This window comes from Artibeus jamaicensis, unplaced genomic scaffold, assembly GCF_021234435.1.
Source record: "Artibeus jamaicensis isolate MK-2021 breed Jamaican fruit bat unplaced genomic scaffold, CSHL_Jam_final scaffold_916, whole genome shotgun sequence".
Taxonomy (NCBI): Eukaryota; Metazoa; Chordata; class Mammalia; order Chiroptera; family Phyllostomidae; genus Artibeus; species Artibeus jamaicensis.
Window position 1 is genome coordinate 624,990 of NW_026522059.1, and position 19,624 is coordinate 644,613.

Sequence of the window (19,624 nt, forward strand, 5' to 3'; positions counted from 1 at the left end):
CCGCTGTGTCCTGGCTGGGGCGGAGGAGCCGGGCTTCCGCAAAGACGCTGGCCTGAGGCCACGTCTCAGGGAGGAGCAGCCCAGACTGCAGGGCCCTGAGCAGAAGACGAGGTGGCAGGCAGGGACCAGGTGAGCTCCCGCTGTCCCCTGCTGTCCATCCAGGTGGTGACCTGTCACTGCTCAGCCCCGCAGGCTGAGTTTGTGATTGGCCCTTACCTCTGAGGGTGGGGCTTCACCTGCTCCTGTGCCAGGTGGTCACTGACTGCACCCCCCCCCCCCGTGTGGAACCAAGGTGGTTCCTGTCAGCTAAGGGGACCCTCCCAGGGCGGGTACAGTCGCGAGCTCCAGCACACGGTGTATCCAGCTTCTGCAGGATTCTTCCTCAGGAAACTGAGAGGGTGAGGGGGCAGCCATAGCCCCCCGGAACCGTGGGTGGGGACCAGGCATCATCTTTGGCTTTTGTCCCAGTGATCACACTCCTCTCGGGCTCTGCTCTCCTGCACCACTTGCCGTGGAAGCTGGGTGTGGACACCCTGAGGTTCCGCAGGACAGCGGCCTCCTCCCTGCCGGGCAGACTGCTCGGCCTGCTGGTCCACTGGACGGGAGCCGGCTGCCCTGGTGCGGGCCACCCGGCAAGTGGAGTGGGACACGTTCCTGCTGTGTCCCAGGTGGAGTGTGCTCTCCTGGAGATGAGCACCGTCCTGTCCTCAGAGCCTGCAGTGCGGGGGCAAGAAGCATCCCCACTGGGCACCGTGGGCCTGGAGGGCGGGCTACTCACCTTTCACTCCTCGGTTCCCGCCTACCAGGGCCGTGACTCACGGTGACGCCTGCCGCTGAGGTGTGGCACCCGCCGCTGAGGGGCGGCACCGTGGTCCTACAGGGGGTCCGCTGCTTCCGTGTGAGGCTGCCCGACATTCTGCCCACCGACAGCTCCTGCAGGGCCGCCTGGGCCATGCCCGTATGCGGGCACTGGACGGCCAGCGTCCCCCATCAGGTCACCCGGCCCCACGTGGCAGGTGCCTCCTCTGCACACGGGACACACCACCCTCCCTGTGTGCCCCTGGCCCCTCCTCCCTGTCGTCTGGTCCTGGTCCTCAGGTCCTCATCTGCCAGCCACACGATTTCCCGGGGTGGCCAGGAGTCCCGGCCACAGGCCACACTCCTGCCCGCACAGGGTGGAGGCCCAAGAGGAGGCCCAGTTGTGCTCTGGGTGTGCAGGCAGCTCGGACCCGGGTCGGGTGGCCTGTGTCCCAGGGCACAGTTGCCCGCATACGGGGCTGTAGCTCCTTTTCAGAGTGTCCCAGAGTCACTGCTGTGCGCAGACACCCGAGAGATCTGCTTACGGCTCTGCTCAGACACCGACGGGGCCAGGGAGGCGGCCGGGCGATTGCACTGTCTGTGGGGGCCGCGGCCCCAACCGGACCTGTGTTAGAGCCGCTTCGGTGCTATACGAGGGGGGACCCCCAAGATCAGAATTATCTTCTGGAGGGCGGACGCCTCGTGGTCCCCACTCCCCTGCTAGGTGAGTGTTCTGAGAACCCATCTGTACCAGCTGGCGTGGTGAGCGGCCGCATTCAGCTTCAGTGATTTTTTTTTTTTGGACACAATGCATTTCATGGTGGATGATTTAGGAGCACACCCGCCCACACCCCACTGGGTGTTCAGCGGTTTTTGACCAAAAACAGCTTGACGCCCGTTCCCCACCCTCCCTATTCACCTGATGTCACCCTGGGAAGCTTTATTTTTTACTTCCCTGAGGGAAAAAGTCCTCAAAGGGAAAGTTTTGCTGATGTGGAGGAGGTGGAACAGAAAAATGGCAGAAGCTCTAAATAAGACATCAAAACCTACAGGTTCAAAAGCTGTTTTGCACAGTAGAAAAAGTCTCAAAGGTGTATTGCGTCAAACGAAGAGCACTTTGAAGGTGACTGAAGTTTAAACATGTAAGAATAAATACCCAATTTTAATAATTCTCGGTTTGGGGGTTCCCCCTCACTAAGCTAATGGTCTTCGAAGTGCGACCCCCAGACCACCAGCACCAGGACCACCTGGGAGTTGGGGGCTCACACATTCCTGGCCCCAGCCCAGACCTATTGAATCAGAAATTCTGGGGCCGGGCCCCGCAACCCCCGTTTCGCACGCCCTGCAGGTGCCTGCCGGGGGCTGCCTTCCGAGCTGCCATCGTCCGCAGTCCCCTTGCCGGCAGCCCGTCTGTCCTGTCCCGCGGACCCCGGGGGTCAAGCCGTCCGGCTGCTGCACAGGGACGTGAACGTTTAACACACTCGTTTAACACACTCGTTTCCTTACAGCCCCGGCAGCAGGGAGCCCGAGGTCAGACCACTGGCAGACCTGGCCTCTCCTTGGTGGCCGTCTCCCTGCCGTGTCCTTACGTGATCATCCCTCTGTGTCTGTCTGTCCCGATCTCCACTTCTGATAAGGACATCGGTCGCCTTGGATCGGGGCCCCACACTAATGACCTGGTTTTACCTTAGTCGCCTCTGTGCCGGCCCCGTCTCCAAACACAGTTGCATTCTGAGGTCCCGGAGACCAGGATTTCAACCCTGGATTTGGGGGATGAAGCCCAGCCTTTCGTACCCCCGTGCTCACTGTGTCCCCTCCCCATGTGCCGCCCGGGCCACCACACGCCAGTCCCAGTGCACTGCCGGTGGCCGGCGGGCACCGTGCCTCCAAGTCCCGACGGCGCAGGGCGCTTCCCCAGGCCACTGGCACCCCCGTTCCAGGTCTGCTCCCCAGGAGCGGAGCCCGAGGTGGCGATGCAAGGGCACTGGGGCTGTGGAGGGCCTGCGGCCAGCAAAGGGCATGAGAGCGGCAGGCTGGGGAGGGTGAGCCGCCGGGCGAAGATGAAGTTTCAGCTGAGGGCCGGCTGCAGCCTGACACCACGGTCTCGGCAGCAGGAGCTGCACTTTGAGGTTCCTTCTCCAGTGACGGGGGTCTGGCTGATCGCCCGCCCTGAACACAGGCTGCCCCGACTGAGGCAGCTCTGTCCCCCAGGGACGGTCCTCCAGCCAAGAGTGTCGGGGTGAGCGCGCATCTGGGGGACGCCGCCCCCCAAAGAGGGATTGAAGTGTATGACCAGAAGCCCCTGTGTCGACGGTGGCAGCTCCATGGCAGCAGCCGTGTGACAGACCTGGCGACCCCAAAAGCCTCCCACTCTGTCCCAGACGAGACCTGACAAACCTTCGTGTTTAGGTCCCAGGTCTCAGAAAGAAAAGCAGGTCCTTGCATGAAAAGGAGCAGGGAGGGTGCACCGCGGTGGCTGACGCCTCCCCCCGCGCCCCCCGCAGTTCGCTGACACCGAAGCCTCGGGCTTTGACAGAACCCCAGGGGTGGGACGCAGGGACTTGGACCCACACCAGCAGAGACTCTGTGTGAGGTTTGGTCCTCGGCAGGCTACACCCCATGAAAACATGGGCTGGAAAATCCCCGTTGGCAGATGGCGACAGAAAGGAAACACGCGATTCCATCTGGGCCCCACAGGAAAAAGCTGCCACCGGGCATTTGATCCCAGGCCGGCCCTCTGTGTTCTGGGAAAGCCCACGCGGAGCGACCACGTGCGTCAAGGTGGCCCCGTGGCCTGGGGCCTGGCGGGAGCCGGCAGGGTCTCGGGAGGCCTTGCCCGCACCACCTGACCAGGTTTTCAGAGAGAAAAAACCAGGCTCTCAAACATGGTCTCACAGCTCAAAATCGTAAGACAAAAGGAAACAAGCCATTGTCAGCAAGTCGGCATAAACAAAGGCAGAATCAGAAACCAAAAGGCTGAGGATGTTAGAATTGCTCAGTATGCTGAGAACGTATACAAAGAACGCACGCTAAGCCTGTTGAAGAGAAAATTTAGGAAACCTGGAGACGAAAGACTAAACACGCCAAGAAGATTGTGAAGCAGGGTTTCTGGGTGTGAAACACAATAATAACCTTGAAAACGTAGCGGCTCAAGGGCAGACTGGACACAGCCGGGCGGCAGCACGTTGGCGGGTGGTCTGCAAAAGGACCTGGGGCTCCGGAGAGGGGGGAGATGGGAAAGGCGGTAAGAACACAAATACCAAAATAGCCTGACGTTCGTCCGCCTGGGCTTCCGGGAGAAAGTCCTGGAGGAAATGGGAAGAGGTCAGTCTTGAGGAAAGACTGGCTGATAATTGTTTCCCAAATTCATGAAAAACGTGAATTATGTCCAAGAAGCACAAGAAAATCCAACAGTGGGGGGAGGAAGCACCCCTCCCCAAACACGTTCTAGCAAAATCGCAGAAAACCAAAGATAATGAGATAGGATTTTATTTTTTTTATTATTTTTTAAATATATTTTATTGATTATGCCATTATGGTTGTTCTATTTCCCCCTTCATTCCCCTCCACCCTGCACACCCCTCCCCCACTATTCCCCCCTTTAGTTTATGACCACGTGTCTCAAGTTCTTTAGATTCTATATTTCCCCTACTATTCTTGCCCTCCCCCCTATCTATTTTCTACCTACCATCTCAGAGCCCCAGAGCCGATAAATCTAAGTGATGAAGAAATAGCCAAACTTTCAGATGCACAGTTCAAAACACTGGTGATCAGGATGCTCACAGAACTGGTTGATTTTAGTCACAAAGTAGACAAACATATGAAGGCAAAACTAATTGAAATGAATGGAAATACACAGGAAACCAATAGTAATGGAAAGGAAACTGGGACTCAAATCAAAGGAGTGGTCCAGAAGGAAGAAAAAAATGGCCAAACAGAAAAGAGTCAAGAAGCAAGAATTCAAAAAAATGAGGAGAGTCTTAGGAACCTCCAGGACATCTTTAAACACTGTAACATCCGAATTATAGGGGTACCAGAAGGGGGAAAGGCACAGCCACCAGTGGAAAACTTATTTGAACAAATAATAAAGGAGAATTTCCCTAATCTGGCAAAGGAAATAGACTTCCAGGAAATCCAGGAAGCTCAGAGAGTCCCAAAGAAGTTGGACCCAAGAAGGAACACACCAAGGCACATCATCATTACATTAGCCAAGATTAAAATGAAGGAGAGAATCCTAGAAGCAGCAAGAGATAAGGGGACAGTCACCTACAAAGGAGTTCCTATCAGACTGTCAGTGGATTTCTCAAAAGAGACCTTACCAGCAAGAAGGGGCTGGAAAGAGGTATTCCAAGTCATGAAATCCAAAGGCCTACATCCAAGATTAATCTATCCAGCAAAGCTTTCATTTAGAATGGTAGGGCAGATAAAGTGCTTCTCAGATAAGATCAAATTCAAGGAGTTCATCATCACCAAGCCCTTATTATATGAAATCTTAAAGGGACTTACCTAAGAAAAAGAAGTTAAAAAAACATGAACAGTGAAAGGACAGCAAACTCACAGTTATTAACAACCACATCTAAAACAAAAGCAAATTAAGAGGACAGCTAGATCAGGAGCAGAAACATAGAAATGAAGATCACATGGAGGATTAGCAACAGGGGAGTGGGAGAAGGAGAAGGGGGGAGAAGGTACAGAAAATAAGTAGCATAGACGGTAGATAGAAAATAGAGGGAGGGCAAGAATAGTATGGGAAATATAGAATCTAAAGAACTTGAGACACGTGGTCATAAACTAAAGGGGGGAATGGTGGGGGAGGGGTGTGCAGGGTGGAGGGGAATGAAGGGGGGGAATAGGACAACTGTAATGGCATAATTAATAAAATATATTTTTAAAAATAAATAAATAATAAAACATTTTAAAAAGAAAGAAAGGCCCACACTGAGTACAAACTTTTAAAACCCAAAGGCAACAAGAATTTTGAAAGCACAAGAGATAAGCGGCTCATCACCTATGGGCTCCTTAGTAAGACAATCAGCAAATTTCTCACCAGGAGCTCTGGAGGCTGGAAGGCAGTGGCCAGTGCAGGCCAAGGGCCAAAGGGAAAAAGCTGTCGACAAAGAATCCTATTTCCAGCAAAGCTGTCCTTTAAGAGTGAGGAAGAAGTTAAGACCATGAAATTATAAACATCTGTGCATCAGAAGATACTGTCCACGAGGCGAAAAGGCCTCGGAAGGGGAGGAAAGGCCATCAGGTCACAGCCCGGCATGGGGTTCGCGGCCGGAATACACAGAGGACCCCCGAAACTTGTCAACCACAGAACAACGGACTCATTTCTGAAAAGCCATGCAGATGGGCCATGGCACATGAAAAGATGCCCAATATCACTAATAATTAGGGGAATGCACATCACAAGTACCATGAGCTACCACCCCACGCCCACTAGGATGGCATCTAGTCTCTAAAAACAAAATAAGGAGCGCCGGTGAGGACGTGGAGTGATCGGAACTCTGCACTGCTGGAGGGAAGATGAGACGTGTAAGTGCCGGGGAGACAGGATAGCGGTTCCTCAAAATACACAGACACGTAGTCATCCTGCGACCCAGCAATTCCACTCTGGGCGTGAACCCCGAAGAACTGAAAGCCGGGGCTTGTAAACCCTTGTCCCCAGCATCCAAAAGGCGGACCTGACCGAAGCAGCGATGGGTGAACGAATGAGCAAAATGCGGACCATCCACCTTTTTAAGGCCCAGTCTTACAAGGAAGGAAATTCTGCCACGTGCCGTTCGTGACGTGTCCTCATTATGCTGAGTGAAATAGGCCAGGTGCAAAAGAGCAATACTGTCTGGCTCCGCTTACGTGAGGCGCTCAGAGTGCGCGGAATTATGGAGACAGAGAGCAGAATGGTGGCTCCCCGGCGCGGAGAGGAGGGAAGTCATTTTTTAATGGATGTCATTTCCGTTTTACAAGATGAACATACGGATGGCAGTGATGTTTGCACAATGTCAGGAGCGTATTTAATGCCCCGGGACTGTGCCCTTGAAAAAGTTAAGGTGATTTTATGTGTATTTTATGAAAATAACAAGAAAATAAAACAAAAAAAAATGGAAGAATTATGAACAGCTGGAAACAGTGTACATATCCAAGAATTGGGGGATAATGAAATCAATTGTTAAATTGGAAAATAAATCTAGCATTTGCCCTGCTTTTCCTGGACAAACCAGGGCCCTGGGTAACCGAGCTCGGGAGGGGACTTGGCCCCGCAGAGGGGTCCCGCCGCGACCACAAAGGGCAGCAGGGTGCGGATGCTGACATTCTGCAAGGGAGCCCGCGGGCACCGGTGCCGCCAGGCGGGAGCACAAGCCGCTGGCCGGCTCACCACCGTCCAAGTCCAACACATTTCGGGGCCTTCTGGGGGCGACTCCCGCCCACACAGCCTCCAGGGCCCCCAGAGGGGTCGCCGCGGAGCCTGGCCCTGTGAAGAGGGAGCAGGGGGTGCTGACGGACCGCTGGTCCTGAGCGCCCCCCGCGGGGAGCGGGCGGCCAAGCGCTGGGGGACCACTGGCGGCGGGCGCGGGCCCTCTGTGGCGCCCCCCAGCGCCCCTCTTCCCGGACGGGTTCGGGGAGGGTGCTTCCCTGGGCTCGCTGAGCGACCGCGGGAGCGTCACCTCTAAGGGGCTCCGCTCGTGTCACACTCCTCCTTCTTCATTCAGACGGCTGTTTCTTCTTTGTCTCGTGTGTTGCTGCCGGCTTCACGGGACGGCCTGTCGGCGGAGAAGGTCGCCATTCAGTTTGGGACGCGGCCAGCAGGTGGCGGCACAGCGTCAGGCTCGAACGAAGTCCCAGCTCCCCGCGCGCCCGGGCGGCCCCAGGTCAGCTCCCGGCCGGCTGGCACCGTCGGGTTGGGCGGGCCAGGGACCCGCGAGTGTCCGAAAGGAAGGCCCACGTCGGGGACTCGGAGTGGGACCGCGGTCCTGCGACAGGCCTTCCGTTCGCCGCAGGGGTCACGGGGGGCCGGTTGTTAGACGTCCGTCCCACGCGTGTCCTTCCCAGTGGTGACGCTGTGGGACTCTAAGCTGGTTGCGTGTAACACTCAGAAGAGTCTGTGGCCTGTTTTTATTCTGCCCTCTCGGGGCGGGACCGCGACGCCCCGAGCCCGGGGACGGACAGACGCCGCAGCAAAGGAGCTCGGGCTGCAGGCCGCTGCCGCTGCCGCCCGCACGCGCACAGGCCTCCTCCTCTCCCCTAAACGGCAGCATCGTTCCGCGGAAGTGACAGAGTGAAAACGTCCCCGGATGCGTGGAAACGGGAGTTTGTCGGTAGTGGCCTCCCCACAAGAAACTCGGAGCAACGGTGAGGGCGCGCGCGCCGGTCGGACGAAGTGGGCAGCGGCGCGCGGTCCCTGACGGCCTTCACCTGCGCCCGGCCCGGGAGGGGTCTCCGTGAGCGTGCTGAGGTTCGCCCCGAAAAAAAGTGCGATGTGTGACCGTAACAGCGGAAAGAAGGGTGGAGCGCTGTAGGGGGTCGCCGGTGCCTGTCGCTAATTCGCTCCGGAACCCGGGACCAGTGCTGGAACCGAGGAGCCGAGAACCGGAGGAGGGAGGAAGCACGTTCTCTTGCGGGGCCACGTGACTCGTGCAAGTTCCAGCAAGCGCGGCGTGTCCTGAGCAGGCGCTGAAACATCTTTTTTTCTCATCAAAATGCGACGAGAACTGGGTTTGAGGAGTTCTGAAGCCGACGAGCACCGAGGTGTGACCGTGCAGAAGTGTGGTTGGTAGTAATGTGAACTAGATTGGCCTCAGCTAAGGTGACCGTGGCCTTTTTTCCCCGGGACAACCACCAAGAGAGAGCTGTTGCAAAAAGGAGAGACCGGGTGTGGGTACAAACATCAGACGGAACAGTGTCACTGCAAACAAGGTGACAAAAGGGAAAATCATGAAGCAGATGGGCCAGTCACACACAAACGTCCCTCACAAAGAGCCCCAGATACCCGAAGTGATGCCCTGGCTGGTGCAGCTCAGTGAGCGCTGGCCTTCGGACCAAAAGGTCACCAGTTCGGGTCCTGGTTGGGGCACATGCCTGGGTTGCGGGCCAGGTCCCAGGCTGGGGACGCGTGAGAGGCAACCGACTGATGTTTCTCTCCCTTTCTGTCTCTAAAATAAATAAGTAAAATCTTATAAAAATACACAAAGCAAGAACTGGCAGAATTAAAGGGAGAGAGTGACGATTGAACGCCAGGAGCTAGAAATGGCAACACCCCTCTCAGCGTGGAGATTGGCACAGACAGCGGGAGCTTGTAGAGCAAGCCACCGACACCGCGTGGACCTAACACAACATTCCAGAACATTCCCTCCACAAGACATACACAGTCCACTTGGGCACAGGGCCCATTCTCCAGAACAGACCACCTGTCAGGCCATAAAACAAGTCTCAATAAATTTAAAAGGATTGAAATCATGCAAGGATGCTCTCTGACCACAACAGAATGAAAGCAAACATCCACAAAAATAAGGAAATTGGAAAATCCACAACTGTGTAGACATTAAACAACAGGCCCCTAAATCACCAATGGGTCAAAGCAGAAATTTCCAGGGAAATTAGAAAATACTTCAAAATGAATACAAGCAAAACACAACCAAGCAAAACCCACGGAATGCGGAAAAGCAGTGCTCAGACTTTACGGCTGCGCGCACCCACCTGAAACCAGGAGGATCTCCGATCGGCACGCTCACCTGTCCCCTTGGGAAACTAGGAAAGAGAGGAGTGAGCTAAACCCCAAACAGGATGGGATAATGAAGATTACAGCAGAAATGGAGAAGAGCGAAACAGCAGAAAAAAAATCAACGAAGCCAAAAGTTGCTTCTTGGGAAAGACAGTAAAATGGAAGAACTTTCCGGCAGACCGGGCAAAAAGAGACAAGACAAATTGCTGAAACCCTGTGTGAAAGAGGGGACATTACTGACCTAACAAATGAAAACGATCATAAGTGAATTCTGTGAACAAATGCACGCCCACAAACTTGACAACTCTGTGAAGTGGGAAGATTCTAAGGCCACTCCCAGCTGGCTCGGGCACGGGCGGAAGACCCGAGCGCTCCAGTGCCAGGCGAAGACAGACTGTAGTCATCTGAACTCTTCCCCTGGAGTGACGCCCAGGCACGTGTCTTCCCTGCTGAATTCCACCAAAGTCTAAAAAAGAACTAACGGCGATGAGTCGTAAACGCTTCCCAAAGGGGAAGACTTCCTGCCTGGTCCTAAGAGCCAGCATGACCCTGATACCCAAACCGGACAAAGATGTGACAGCAAAGCCACAAACCAATATCCCTTATGAATATAGATACAAGACAATCCTCCTCCCAATACCAGCCAACTGAACCCACAGTCTATAGAAAGGAGTGTGCACAGCAACCAAGTGGGACTGACCCCAAGCCTGGGACTCAGCCCGTGGAGCTTGACATCACACGCCCACTCAGTGAATAGGGGGAGGAAAGGAAGCCACGTGACCGTCAGCAGGTGCGGCCAGTACAACGGACAGTGTCCAACAGCATTCATGACCAAACACTTAACAAACCAGGAAGCGAAGGGAACTTTCTCACCCGACAAAGGGCATCTAAGACGAACCCACAGTTAGCATCTTACTTAGTGGTTAAGGTGCCAGCTCCCCGCTATGCTCCTAGCAGGACACAGGTGTCTGCTCTCACTCCCGTTCAACGGCCCAGCCAGGCCATCGCGCAGGAAACAGACAGTACGCCTGCTGGTGGGAAAGAGGGACGTGAAACTGTCTGATTGCAGGTGATGTGATCTTATACAGAGAAGAAAAGCCTAGAAAATGCGAAAAATTATTAGAGCTGATAAGCAAGCTCAGCGAGACTGCAGGGTGTGATGAGGTCGGTGGAAAGGAGTCAGCGCCGTTTCAGGCCGACAGCGCGCAGTCCAGAACGAAATGAGAAACCCGTTCCGTAGACGTAACACCAAAAAGAACAGAGGACTTAGGGATAAATTTAACCAAGGAAGTGTGAGGCTTGTGTACTGAAAACTCTGAAATGTTGTTGAAAGAAATTAGAGGTCTGAATAAATGATTCTTCTATCGTTCATGGATTAAAAGACATTATTAACTGACGCCCTTCCCCAAATTTATCTTTGGACTCAATGCAACCTCTACATTCCAACTGCTTTTTTCCTTTCTTCTTTTTTTAACTTCTTTTGTCTGCAAAAAGGCTTACTGTTTGCTTTGGTCCAGGGCATAGGAGAGGCTCCAGGTGGTTGAAAGGGTGTCTGGTGGCTGCAGGGAGACGCTCAGACAGAAGACAGACACGGGGAGGGGGGGGTGCAGAGGAGCCCCTCAAAGGCCTCTGGGTTCCACAGGCCCACGGTCGTGCTTGCGGGGCAGCCTTGGGGGAGCCAGGTGTCCCCTGTCTTCTTGGGGAGTCTCGCCTGCTCACCCGGGAAGTGGTTCTGGAGGAAGTCACAGAGCTGAGGGGCTGTATGGGCAGGACTCGGGCCTGCAGGTCCGTGAGGGTCAGGGTCAGGCGCTTCTCCAAGGCCAAGGTGGCTTCCCTGGCAACTTGAGTGTCACCCCCTCATCTGGGACGGTTTCGGCACATCCTGGGAGAGGACCAGCCACCGAGCTGCTTTTGTACCTTTAAGAGACACTCGGCTCCTTCTGGGCAACCTCTCAGAAAAAAGTGGCCCACGCCCTGCAGAGCCACATCGTGGGGTGGAGACAGAAGCTCAGAGAGAGGTAGGTGTGGGCAACCTGGCAGCTGACGGCAGCCTCCGCCTGGGTGGAGCGATTCTGATGAATCTGGGAGCTCACGGTGGCTCGGCAGTGAGGACTTAAGGCCAAAAAACGGTGCTGGCTGCTCTCGGGGAGCCAAGGAAGGCTGGGGTGGTTCTGCAGGTGGTGACGGGGAAGAGGCTGCAGGGGAGTTGGAAAGAAGGGGCGTCCCACCCAAACTCTGTCGAAGCAGGAGACAGACCCCAGGGCCGCCAAGGGCACCGTAGGGCAGCCATAACTCAAGGACAAAACAGAAAATTGTAAGTGCCGGCGAGGATGTGGAGCAAGCAGAGCCCCGGCTCACTGCTGGTGGGGTGTGAGACGTGATGCCGCCGTGGAGACGGACAGTCAGACTCGGAGTCACTGCGGGAGCGGCGGTTCCGTCCCTCGGTGCAGAGAGTAATTTGAAGAGAATCGAAAACACATGTCCATACAAAACATCATACACTGGTGTTCACAGCATTGCTCACAGCATTTTATTTAGTTATGGAGCGAGGAGAAGGAGGGAGAAAGAGAAACACTGATGCTATGGAAGACACATAGACTGGCTGCCTCTCGTGCGCCCTTAACCAGGGGCCTGGCCTGCGACCCGGGCGTGTGGCCTGACCGGGAGTTGAACTACCGACCTTTTGGTTTGTGGGATGACACCCAGCCCACAAACTACACACCGATCGTAATAGTTTAAAAGTGGAAACAGCCCAATTGTCTATCACTAATGAGTGAGCAACGTGTGGTGTATCCGTACAATGGGATATTATTCAGTCACGAAAGGAGAGAAAGACTGGGACGTTCTGCCACGTGGTGTGTGCGAGAAGCCAGACCCAAGGACACCTGCGGGAGAGTGCAGTGCCCCCCGGGACAGGAAGACCCGCAGGGGCAGAAGTAGGCTCGCGGTTTGCAGGGGCTAGAGAATGAGTCAAAACGTATGAGGCTTCCACGGGGATGATGGAGCCGAGGGACTGATCGGTGGCCATGGCTGCTCCACCTTGTGACATACGTCGAAACGCTGAACTGCCCTCTTTGGAGGGAATGTTACGATATTTAGCTTACACTGAGGGACGGAGCAGAGAGAGCAGGCGGACAGACAGAGCAGCCTTGACGAGAACGGGCTTGTTCGCCAGCAGGAACAGGCGGGACGCGGGGGGAGGGAGCCCACCCATAACCTCAGAGACTTTAAAGTGGAAAGAGATGACTGCTTCCGAACCCTAAACGGGAGCACTTCCAGGGACGGGAGCCTGTCTGTCTCTGCTGTGAGTCAGGGATCAAGTCAAGGGTGGCACACCTGGCTAAATCCCCGACGGATTGAGTAGGCACCTGGTAAAATCTCTCCAGCAACAAAATGGCTCAAGGGAAGATTCCGAAGATCCTGGACGGGACTGAAACGTTCCAACGCCATCAGGTAAAGGAGAACTGGATTTGCAAAGAAGAGGGGAGTCTAGAATTTTCCACGTCTGTCCAGGAAAGGTGCGAGGACACAGCACGCTGAGGCAAGAAACCGGTTAGTTTTATTTTAAACAGTTTTTGTAGTGGAGAATTCAAACACATACTAAAGTAGAAAGAGCCCTGGCTAGAGTGGCTCAGTGGATTGAGTGGCAGCCTGCAAATTTTGTTCAGGTCTCCAGTTCGATTCCCAGTCAGGGCTCATGTCTGGGTTTTGGGCCAGGTCCTCAGTAGGGGGCACGCGAGGGGCAACCACACATTGATGTTTCTCTCCCTTTCTCCTTCCCTTCCCTTCTCTCTAAAAATAAATAGATAACATGTTAAAAATAAAACATAAAATAAATAAAAATAGAAAGTAACGCAGAAAGAGTAGAATGAAGAACGCTTGCCCTCCGCAGGTGGGAACCGGGTCCACCCCCGGGTGCCCGCCTCTGCGTCCCCCTCCCGCACCCCGTCACCAGTGTCCGCCCACGGGAGACGGGGCTCTCTCACCAAACACTCGTCACAGGGCCTCGCTGCACCTGAACAGCAACAGTGCTCAGCGCCGCCCAGCAATCGTCGCCTTGCGTTTGTAAGTCCCCCCCCCAGCAACCCACCAGTGGAAGCCACAGCCCACATGGGGAAACATGACAGGACATGAAGCCAGCCGAGCCCGCTGCCCCGGGTCGCCCCCACGCCGGCCCACTCCGCGCACACCGGGCAGCTGGGACAGGCCTGTGGGCCCAGAGCAGGCAGGCTCCCCTCACCGGTGCGGGCTTCTGGCTCAGGGCTTCCGAGTCTCTCCCGGGATGACCGCAGCGGGAGGCAGGAGGGAGCGCGGCCCCATGGGGGGCGGCGCCGGTGCAGGGGGGCGGCCGCCAGCCTGAGTCTCGGGGTGGGGCCCACGGGGCCACTTCCTGCCAGGGTGTCATGTCTGTCTGGCACTCGAGAGTAGACCCATTTGCTCCTAAGAGTCTGTTGCTTTTTTCTTTATTTTTTTTAGGTACAAATGACATTTTGTACTTACCGGTGAAGGGGCCTGCAGCTGGAGCTTCTGCAGGGGAGTCGCTTTAACCACGGCTCCATTTCCCGGCCCCCGCTCGGACCCAGCCCCGCTGCTCCAGCCCTGGTCTGCGCTGCCTCGGGGACCGCGTCCGCGCGTCCACGCGATGGCCTTCGAATGCTGCGGCTTCTCGGAAACGTCCTTGACGTCTGTAGCTGTTGCCCTTTCTGTCGTCGCCACCTTAAGTTTTGTCTTCCCTCTCTGACCATCCTTGCGGGAAGTCTGTTTGTCTTCCTAATCTGTAAAACCACACCTTTGGGATTTGTTACTTGCCACTGGTTTTGACCTTTTTTTCACCGATTTCCTCTCTGATTCATTTTTTTGTTTTGTTGGTTTGCTCCCCTCTTCGTTTGCCAAGTTCTTGAGCTTAATTCTTAACTCATTTGGTTTGACCCATGAACACGTCCCGATGAAGGTCTTTGAAACAGCACCTCTCCTTGAAAAGACTGCTTTATCGACCCCATAAACTGAAGGTGGTATTTTTATTACCATTCGTTTCCCAGTCCTTTTTAATTTGCTCCGTGACTTCTGTTTTACCCCAGTTACCCTCCGACACACTGGTCAGGGCACAAGCCAGGCTGATGCCGCGAAGAGACAGCGACTCAATGGGCAGAAACTTGTGTCCCAGTCACAGGACAAGTCCAGCAGGGAGGGGGTGCACGGGCCGCTGGGACCTCTGGCAGGGCTCTCGAGACCATCGGGAAAGGGACGGGGTGGGGGCTGCTGCACAGTTCCTCCCCAGAGTGGTCACATGCTTGCTACCCTGGTCACTGGGAGACCTCGGCCACGGTGCGGCCACCATGTCCCAGTCATACCCTCGGCTGGGGACGCCCTGTCAGGAAAGGAAGAGAAGATAAATGCTGCGGCCGCCGCTGCATGGGATTTTCTGGCTGATTAAGGAAATTCATCAAGAACTGATGACTCCTAATGGCTTTGGTCGGAGGATCACCCACCTGGGACTGACCGCTGGGATGTTCCGAGATGTCTTTGTCATCAATGGGCAGAAACATGCCCTGTGGCCTCAAAACACGTGTGCTGTGTCTGTGGGACGCATCCCGTGGCTCTGCAGGCACCTAGCAGGTGACACGGACAAGCGTGTCGTGCCGGAGCCTCATGCCTGCACTGTGTGACACCGGCTTGGTGGGGGGCCCTGGGGGGCCCAGGCGCCCTGCACTTCCTTAGACAGCAAGCGAGAGGCAGGTGCTCTGTCCCGTCACCCTGTCTGTCAGTGTAAGTGACACCCTCCTCTCCTGCATGGTCACAGGTCAGGGTGGCTTTCTTTCCGTTCATGTGGCTTTTGTTTCAAGAGTGTCCCTTGTGGATGAGCGGAAGCAGAGTCTGCCACACTCAAAGATGGGACGTTGTTTATTTTAAGCTGCTTTTTTTAAAGAAACCAAAGACCCAGAAAGAACCTTGACCCTCCTCACTGACCTGCCCAAAGGAATTTGGAAGGGAAGGAGAGAAGGAGAGAAATATCAATGTATGGTTGCCTCTCATGAGTCCCCTGCTGGGAACTGGCCTGCAACCCAGGCATGTGCCCTGACTGGGAATCAAACAACGATTGTGTGGTACGCAGGCCCGAACTCGATCCACTGAGCTACACCAGCCAGGGCTCTGCGTTCTGTTTTTATCTCCTGTGCCCGCTTCCCGTTGGATAAATCACATATTCTTCTGCTGACTTTAAAAGGAACTGTATTTCCAGCGCCGGCTGCTCCATGGCTCGCCCCGGTGCTGGGTCTCCCTTAGTTCCCCCCCCCCCCCCCCCCCGGGCCGGCGCCTCTGCCCTGGCAGGCGTGGCCTTGGCCCCCCCCCCCCGGCTCCACCAGCGGCTTCGGGGACCCACTGCCGGTTCTCCCGCTGCCCTTCCCCCTGCAGCCCCCTGGCCTGGCCTCTCTCTCCCACCCGGTCTCTGCCCTGCACGTCTCTGGTCTCACTTTGCCCCCCTCCCCCTGCCGTCAGCACAGCGGACCTGGGGGCCTGAGGGCACGGTGATTAGTGTGACTTCATCGGAAGGTATTTGAATGGATGTGGAAACCTGAGCTCCAAAGTCCGTCCTTCAGGGAGTGAGAACAGTGCACCATTGTCTCGTGTCCCCCGTGGCTGCTGAGAAATCTGAGGCTGCCACTGTGTCCCCTGGCCCTGGATCCTGTTCACTGTCACCACCCTGTGTCAGGGCTGAGTCACCTCCTGGACTCCTGGAATCCTCCCAGAGCCCTGGGGTCCAGGTCGCTGCTTTCTCTGAGTCCCCGCGTGTTTGTCCGTGGGTCCCCGCCTGCTGCCCCCGGGGCCTCGCCCTGCCCCCTCTCCCCGCCCTGCAGGTTCCGGACCATTTGCCTTTGGTCCCGAAATGCGCTCTCGCTCCTCCGTGGCCGCCGCTGTTTTTATCGAGCTCACGAAATTTGTTGCCACATCTGCTTGGTGACTCTGCTTCAGGTTCTGGGTGACGGCGGTGGCCTTGCCAGCAGGCACCTCTCCTGGAGGTGTGCAGGGGATGTGTGCTGGCCCGGCCTGACCTCACCTCACCTGGCAAGGTCGTGCCCCCCGTGGGTGCGCTCTCAGGAGAAAGATGTTTGGGGGGAGTCCCCCAACCCCCACTGGAGAGTGACTGGCCAGGGCTCACATGCTGTCCCCTCCGAGTGTGTGCGGGGTTCAGACTTGACTCGGCCACCACGGGCCTTGGTGGCAGCTGCTGTCACGGAGGCGGAGGGACCAGGCCAGAGAGCAGTGAGGACGGGGCTCTGGGAGCCCGCACCCTCTCTCGGGCCCTCCTGCCCTGCCTGCAGCTGTCCCCACAGTTTTGGGGACTCATTAGGGGGCTCCTGAAGGCCACGCTCCCCTTCTCGCTTCGGGAGGTTCTCCAGGCTGGATTCTGAGGAGGGGCGGCGGCCCCGTTGCTAACTGACCGGGTGGCCTGGGCTGTGAGGGGCACAGGAAGCCCGGGCGGCTGGACGGGGCCCAGAGCGCCCAGCGGCGCCTGGTGGGTGGAGGCCAAGATGGTCGGGCCTTGGGGCAGGTCCGTCACCGCAGCACCTCCTGCCTCGTTGCCTGTCACTGCTGCTGGACACAGCAGTGTCGCTGGCCCCAGGCCCGGCAGGGTCCCCATGGTGGGCTCGGCAGCCGTGAAGCCCCAGAACCAAAATGGATGGGCAGGCCCTGGGGTCTCACCGGGTCTGAGGATGGACCCCGGCCCCAGTCACTCAGAGCCAGGCCCACTGAGTTGGGGGGTCCTGGGTCTCCCTAACCCTAACCCTCCAGGCCCTCTGCTCGCCCTCCCAGGGGCCTGGCACTGGCCGGTGCTGACGGGGCCGGCAGCGCCGCAAGTCCAGGGCTGCCAAGTCCTGCGTCACAAAATGCCACAGCCAGGGGCTTGAACAGCAGAAACCCGAGCTCTCACGGTCTGGAGGCCACGAGTCCAAGATCAGAGTCCAGGCCGGCTGGTCCCCTCGGAGGCCGGGAGGCCCCTGTCCCAGGTGCACGCAGTCCTCCGATGTAGACTCATCGCTCCAGGCTCCGCCTCTGTGGTCACAGGGTGTGGTCACAGTGTGCGCTCCCTGGTGGCTGTCTTCTTACGGGGACACCACCCCTAACTGGCTCAGAGCCCGCCCTGCTCCAGGTGACCTCATCTCAACTAACAACGGCCTGTGCCCTGTCTCCAAATAAGGTCGCAGTCACAGGGACTGAGGATTAGAACTTCTACATACCTCCTTTGGTAGCACGGTCAGCCGCTGTCACCAGTGTGCATCCCCTCCTTGGAGTGGGCTGGACGGAGGCTGCAAAGGGATGCACGCACCCTCGTCCCTGTCCCTGCGAGTGTGGCCTTCCTTGGGAAAGGGTCTTGGCCAATGTAGGGTTGGTAAGGGTCTGGAGATGAGACCGTCCTGGGTTATCTGGGGGGCCCTCAATCCAAGGTAACAAAGGAGAAGTCACATGAAGACAGAGCAGAGACTGAGTGAGGCGGCCACACGCCAGGGAGGGTCTGGAGCCACCAGGCGCTGAAGAGGCCGGAGAGACGAGCCCTGAGGGAGCACAGCTAGACGCCGACTGTGGACCTCCGGCCTCAGGGCTGCCAGGTGGCAGATCACTGATATTCGTGGTCACTTGTCCCAGCGGCCCCAGGACACTGATGCCCGCCCTTCCCTGCACCGTCAGGGCTGTGCTCAGAGGCTGCTCTGCCCACCTCTTCCCTTCGGGTCCTACAGCTCAGCCGTCTGCACAGCACCCTGGAGAACCACTGCCACCTCCCTCCTTTTCAACAGCTACACCCTCGAGTGAACTGGGCTTCTCATCAGCCCTTGTCCTGCCCAATCCCCTGTCTCTGCCCTATACGCAGCTCTGCTAACCCTGAGTTGAGTCTCAATCTGAGAGTCAGGTGTGCTGCCCTGGCCAGGTGACTCAAGGTGACGGAAGCATTGTCCTGTGCCCCAAAAGGTCAGGAGCCTGACCCCCAGTCAGAGCACATACGCCTGCATTGTGGGCACAGACCCTTGTCGGGGTGCATACAGGAAGCCACCAATCGATGTTTGTGTCTCTCTAAAATCAATAAGCATATCCAATATCCTCGGGTGAAGATTGAAAAAAAAGCCCCAGAACCAACAGGACCTGGGGAGGGACAGCTGCAAGGACTTGGGACTCCGGTCAATACTGATGAGCTGTCCCTCCTGGGGCTACTTTGATTCACACCTGGGGAGAGATGCAGCTGGAGGGAAGTCTCTTTGAGACCCTGGGCCTTCCCCTTCTCCTTACAGGGATGCAGATGTGACCGCCGGAGCCCTGACAGCCTCTCACTGACCATGAGGGTGGAAGCTGAGGCTAAGAGTGGGAGAGTAGAAACAAACAGAGCCTGGGTCTCCGATGACTTTGAGGAGCAGCGTGCCAGCCTCAAATGTCCCCTGTAGACTCATTTTTGGGGCCACGACAGACCCCTACCAATTATACGCCACTGTCCTTAGCAGCCAAACCCAGGAGGCAGAAGCCCACTGAGCTCCGCACAGGCCCCTCAGGCAGAACACCCAGCAGGCTCTGCAGCAGCTCCAGGCTCTGGGCGGCCACCCTGCCTTGGGACGGGGCCACGTTGCCAGTGTGCTGTGTCTCTGGATGGGGAGACCCACGTGGAGACCAGGTGTGCCCCACGGGAGGGCCCAGCAGGGGCTCTGAGCCACGCCCTCTCCCAGAAGTTCACGGCCCCTCTGAGGACCTGCGCGGAGGCCTGTGCCCCGGCCCTGGCTAGCCGTGCGCAGGGAGGCCAGCCACAAGCTGCCCCAAGCTCCCTATCACGCCCTGGGAGCTATCACGTCACAGGCCCTGGCGCTGGGCGTGTGCAGCCGAGTGCCACTGTCCAGAGAAAACAGGACTTTGCTTGGGTGGGCCGGTCCCAACCTGCAGCTCGAGTGCAGGAGCAGGCGGCCCGGACCGTAGCCTCGGGCCCGCACACCTGCCGCCAGGTGGCGGGGAAGACTGACTGCCCAGTGTTCAGGCCCACCTGGGAGACGGCCCCAGGCTCCCTCCGGGGGCGACCGGTACAGGTGGAGAAGGGGCCACAGCCTCACGGTACAGGGTCCGGGGGAGCAGCTG